We start from the raw sequence: 6,000 nt of genomic DNA, 5'->3' as shown, positions 1-6,000 counted from the left end.
TAGAATGGATATAGTAGCATGGGTTTTTTTCCTTGTTTGTTTCCTTGCTTGTTTGGTTTTTAATTTGGTGTTTAAATTTAAAAAACAGGGCTATTCATTATTTATACAGAAAAATCTCATTTGTCTTCTGCTTTTCACCAATGCTTTCCAATTTAGAAAGGGTCACTTGATTGTAATTAAACCAAATGTTTGTGAATAATTCAGTACCTTTTTTCTTCACCCCATCCTATTCATTAGTTAGAGCCAAAAGGCTGCAACTTTCAAATAATAACAAATCTTTAGTCAATAATTAATAATAATTAAAGACTCAAAGCTGTTATAGGAGCTAGTTAGGAACAAAGAAGATTCTGTTTGTGAAATGAGAACTAATAAGGAAAAAATTAATTTCTCATCAACTTAAATATTTTTAAAAATGTAAGCTTTCATACTCTGTACTCCTGGGAATCTCTTTGTAATTTCATTTGATAAACACAGAGCTAAAATTGGCATCTTGTAATTAATTTACACTATTACATAAAAACATGGGGAGAATAATTCACAGAGAGAAACTGCATGGTGCAGTTGCTTTAAAGCTTTTTTCCTCTTTCTATGAATTATATCAGATATGTAGTTACATAAATCAGAATGGCACTTTGGGGGCTCCTACAGTCTGAGGTGCTTAAAAGATTTACAAATTTTAAGTAGAACTCAGTGATTGTAAAATTAGCCAATATTGGGCTATATGGAGAATCTTCTGTGTTTTTTCCTGTGTTTCACACAACTTTTCACAAACCTCTAACATGAGAAAAAAAATTAACATTCTAAACTAAAAGTAAACTGAAATGAGGAAAAAAATTACAAATGGCATGAAAATCTGTTGACAAACACTGTTCTGCCACTTTGGGTGCGGGTCACGAACAGAACTGTAAAGAGCTGTTTGGCACTTCCACTGGAGGAAAAGTTCAAATTGCAGTTTTCTGCTGGAGCAGAGTTCATCTGACAAAGATCTTTGGTCCTGCAGGATTCCTGTGCTTCCAGTGTAACTGAGCCTGGCTCCGGGTGCAGCATGGGGGGAGATGCTCATCACCTTCTAAGGGGATCCTCCTGTCTCTTCGTCACCTCCTTAGCTGTGCTATGCAGACAACTGATCTAAGAGGGTGACAATTTACCCAAAAGGACCCACAACCAACGAGAAAGGCCAATGGGAGAGAAAGGAGAACACAAATATGTTCCCAGGATGCCAAGAGGAAACATTTCTAAATAACACAAATCCTGGTGGTGCCAAGCTGTTGGCTGGTGAGGAGAAATAAAAAAGCAGAGGGATGTCGATGTGCTCAGGGAGATCACACGGGAGTAAAAGCAGACTGATGACACTTTGTGGGGGGCAGCAGCTCTTCTCTGGGTGAGAACAGTCACCCCAATTTCACTGCATGCACTCATCTCCAGAATGGAAAGCAAAGGGAGGCAAATGACCTTCACAGGTTCCACACAAGCCAGCATGAGTTCTGACAATGGAAGAACATGAGTTCTTCCAGCTTCCTGCCTCAGCAACAGAATACAGAGCCTGGCAATGGATTTAGGAACTGTTGGAGACAGGGCCCTCTCCTGTGATAGATCCCAGGTGAGCGGGAATGACCCCAGCTTATTGTGAAGTTCAAAGGAAAACAGGAACAAATGTTTTCCCACTGCATTTTGGGTCTTTTCTAGGCTATTTCTTTTTGCATCCCACCACCCTATTTAGCTTTTGAATGCTGCTGGGCATTGAGAAGAGTCTATAATTGTGCTGGGTGTTCTTTTTCCCTTAGCAGTTAGTGAGAAGTTAGAACAGGGCCCTGGGTACAGGCAGTTCAGATTTGCCAATCTCCCGTGCTCTCCCCTGCATTTGTCAATGTCTGAGTTTCACCAACTATTATGCTGCCAATTTGCCTGGTTCTGTTCCCATGAAGTTCATCACAGCCTTCTCTTAGGAAGATAAATAATTTTGTTATCTGCAAATCCTGCTGACCTCATTTTTCTGTTCTACACTTCATTTCTGCCTTTCTGGATAATGAATGAGTGTATTAAATGCTAACTACAGTCCAGCTCCTTGGGATATACTAATATTAACCTCCTACTGAATTGAAAACTGACAGCCTAATGAATTACAACTCTTTGCATGAGAACAACAGTGTTGACATAGGGAAAATCAGGATGACTTGTGTTTTACTCCTAAGCTGAAGAAAAAAACAAACCAAAACCCCTCCCAAAACTTTGCAAGTGCAAGTACCTGCGATTTTCACTGAATTCAATTATGGGCCTTGGGAAAAAAAAAAAAAACAACAAAAAACAGCTACGTGAGGAAAAACCAAATTTAATTTAAAAAGGGGGAAAACCACCTCTGTATTCCTGTTTCCTTTGCTCTTTATGGAATCATTGAGCTATAAAACAGTACCTTAAGCATTTTCCCCCCATGAAACTGCTAAAAGTGCTGTGGCTAGAATATCCTTGGAACATCAAAGCTTGTTTAGGTATTTGATCCAGAAGGGACAAGGTAAGCATTTATAGCTAATCAAGCCTGAAGCCAAAGATGAACAAGATGAACCAAAGTGATGACTACTGTAGCTTTAATCATGCTGGCAGGACATGCTGCCTTGTCAAAGTCATTTAGATTTTTCTGGATATCAGAAAAATTCCTGCATTTCTCTGACACTTTGGTATAGTATCTGTATTAGATATTTCTGAAAGCAAAAAATATATTTGGAACAAACATCACCAAGCCACATAAAAAAGGGCAGTTTCTTAGTGTTCTGCCACTGTTATAAAAATTAATATATTAAAACTTAGATGTGTTATAAACTTCAGCAGAAAGTCTAGAGTTATTCCTGGAACTACAATACTTCAGCATCTAAAAAGTATGTAATTTATCCAGCAGCTTTAAAAACTCTAATTAGTGTCTTCCAAGTACAAATCATCTTGTTTGAATTTTGTCCCAAAGAAGAGGTAGAAGAATACAAAAAATGTTAATGAATATTCACATGCTTTTGAAGTGAACCTCCTTTATGCATGAACATTTTGAGGGACCAAATTTTCTTAGCATTTAGAAGAAGTGTGCTACTTCACAGAAAGTGTGCAGGTGTAATAATGCATTTAATTAAAAATTTATGAAACTAAACCTGTGTTACTAAACTAATAAGCCTTTCCATGGGAAACCATAAAGTTCTTTGGGAAATTTGCCATGTTTTACTAAAGTTTTCAATAAGTTCTATCTAAGCAGATTCCTTTACTCAGGTTAGAAGAGCTTACAGAATGCCTGACCTTTAAAATCACTGTCCTGTGCCTCACTATCTGCAATGCATTTGTCTCAGGGACATTCTATTTAACCTTTTTATTTGCTACAAATCTGTAGTTGCAAATTCACATCGAAGACAACTTTTTTGCTCCATAAATTAATCCAATTTTTCAATGTTGAATATTTCATTCCCCACAGTAACTTGATTGGTAGGTGGCTTACCTGGAAAAGTGACCCTGAAAGGATTTTAGGAGACAAAATAGAAATCTGGGCACCTGAGTGCAGAGTGCACATGATGTGTTATATTCTGTGGTGTATTGCAGCACCTCTTGCTTTTCCACCGACATTCTGCTGCAGGAAGTGACGCCTCCTTTGAAGGACTCACTGTGCATGTAACAGAATTTAGGTTTCTTCAAGGTTGGCAGAAGGAGTTGAATTTTTAGTACTTATGTATATATTAGAATGAAAAAAAAAATTAAATGAAGAAATGCAATTTTACAGTTGAAATGCACACTTTCTAGAGTCTCTGTAAATGGAAAAGTCTGAGATCCTTGTTCAGGTACAGAACCCTCTAGATCACTGCCCATGCTGAGATAAATGAAGTCAGAAGACTTCTACATGAAGTGAATGGGAAAAATAGGACAGATGATGGGATTTTATACTTTGTCCCATGTTGGTGTTTAATGCATAAAAAATAGCAAACCAAGAAGAGTGTTAATGTTTAAAGCAGATTTGGAATTATTGTACTGGAGTGCCTACTTAGGATTTGTGAGGTGTACACAGCATAATTTGCAACCAAGTAACCTTGAAAAAACCAAATTCACTTTTGTTAGTACTATTAACTAAGTCATTAAACATATTCACATGCCTGTTCATAAATTGTATTCATTGTTTTCAAGATTTAAGACTTCTGTGTTGTGCTAAATTTCCCTGATGTATTTAAAGCAGAAACAAAGGTTGGGTTTTTTGTTTGTTACTTTCCTCATCTTGTGAATTCTCCTCACTCCTGCATTCATTGAGTTGTTGGGTGAATAGCTCATTAATGTGATTTCTATCTGTGTACAAAGGCACAGGGCAGAAGCACTGTTATGTAACAGCTTGAAAAGACACCTATAAATAACCTCCTTTAATAACCATAAATTTACATTAGAAAGGTAGATAAACTCTGAAGTGAAAACTGTTTATTTTTATCTGATGCTGCTATTTCATAATCTCAATGTTATCAGGCTCATCCTGCATAAATTAGCGAGGTCTTGGGGTTTTATACCATCTGGGAAAGTCTTGCATATCAAATGGATTTATCCCATAGGAACAGGGATCTAAAGAGCTGCATTTCTCTGTGGGGACTCAGTTGTACCTGGCACACATTGGAAAACTCTCAGCAGCATCCCTGGCAGATGAGGCTGTGCAAAGGATGGCAGCCTTGGCTCTTATTTTACCCATTTTCTAAACACAAGTGCTCTTGTCTCAATAACCTGAACTAACTCAACCTCGATCAATTTTAAATATTCCTTCCTTGACACCAGTAACTGCTTGCCTTAATTTTGGACATTTTCTGAATTTATGCCTTCCTTTGGCCTAACACTTTGGAAGGAAGGAAAATTCTGGCAGGATAATCAAAATGTTCAGTTTTATATTGCTGTCAGTCCATCATTATCCCTGTAGAAAGCAGTAGTAAGGCTGAGAGGATATTCTCATAAAACCTGCCATATGAAGGTGTATGAAGATACAAAAGTCTAATACAGTAAATTGAACATGATTACTGGTGGAGAAAGTTATAAAGAAATAACTGGAAAAGGACACTTTCTGTACTCTGTAAGTCTCCAATACCCATGGCGAGGTAATGCAGTGTTCTGCTTCCTCTGACAGCTCAATTTCTGCGGGCAGCAGGAGCAGCTGAGCAGAGACCGGACCCCAAACCGCCCCGTGTGCCCCTGGGGTGGGATCCACACCGGGCTGGATGGGGCTGGGGGCAGCCTGGGATAGTGGGAGGTGTCCCAGCCCGTGGCAGGGTGGGATGGGATGGGATGGGATGGGATGGGATGGGCTTGAAGGTCCCTCCCAACCCAAACCATTTGGGGATTCCTTGCTAAGGGGCACCAGTTTAAGTGCTGTTCCTCTGCTGTTGGTTTTTAGGTACCTTTTAATCTGTTGGATGCTTTATGTACTTCTTTGACTGAAGTTCCTTTGGTGGAGATACTTTTCAAGGCTCTGCAGCTATGGGGGTGGAATCAGGAAGCGAATTAAGCAGAAAAAAACCCAACAGTGACAGCCATTGAGCTGGTCAGTTGGGAAATACATGTACTTGGAGCTCAGTGATGGGTAAGGCAGACAAGGGGAGCAGCAGCCTGCCAGGGAGGAAGGAAGCTGACCATCTTTCCCCGTGATTTTTGCAGGATACTGTTCTGCTCTGCAGTGTAAACACAGACAGCATCAATCAAAAAAAGAGGCCCATCGCTGTTATTCTGCTCTAAAGTTACTATTCCCAGACCATCTTCTTTGTCAAGTCTATTGACCTGCCCTTTTCATTTCCTCCTCAGCATGGGGTAGGCAACTCCCCATTCTCTTCCCAACCAGAGCTGCATCCCTACAGGAACAGGCATTTCATTAAATGTATTACTAATGCTTGTCAGTCATTCTTCAGCCTTCAAATCAAATATTATTTTATTTAAGAGGTTCAGGAGTGTGATAATGGAGAATGTTTTTCATCATTCTACTGGGTGAGCCCTGATTCTTTCAGCTTAATGAAACTG

This window comes from Melozone crissalis, unplaced genomic scaffold (genome assembly GCF_028551555.1).
Source record: "Melozone crissalis strain CALT ecotype California unplaced genomic scaffold, PUWL_Pcris_2 ptg000029l_1, whole genome shotgun sequence".
Taxonomy (NCBI): Eukaryota; Metazoa; Chordata; class Aves; order Passeriformes; family Passerellidae; genus Melozone; species Melozone crissalis.
This window is presented reverse-complemented; position numbering follows the sequence as displayed.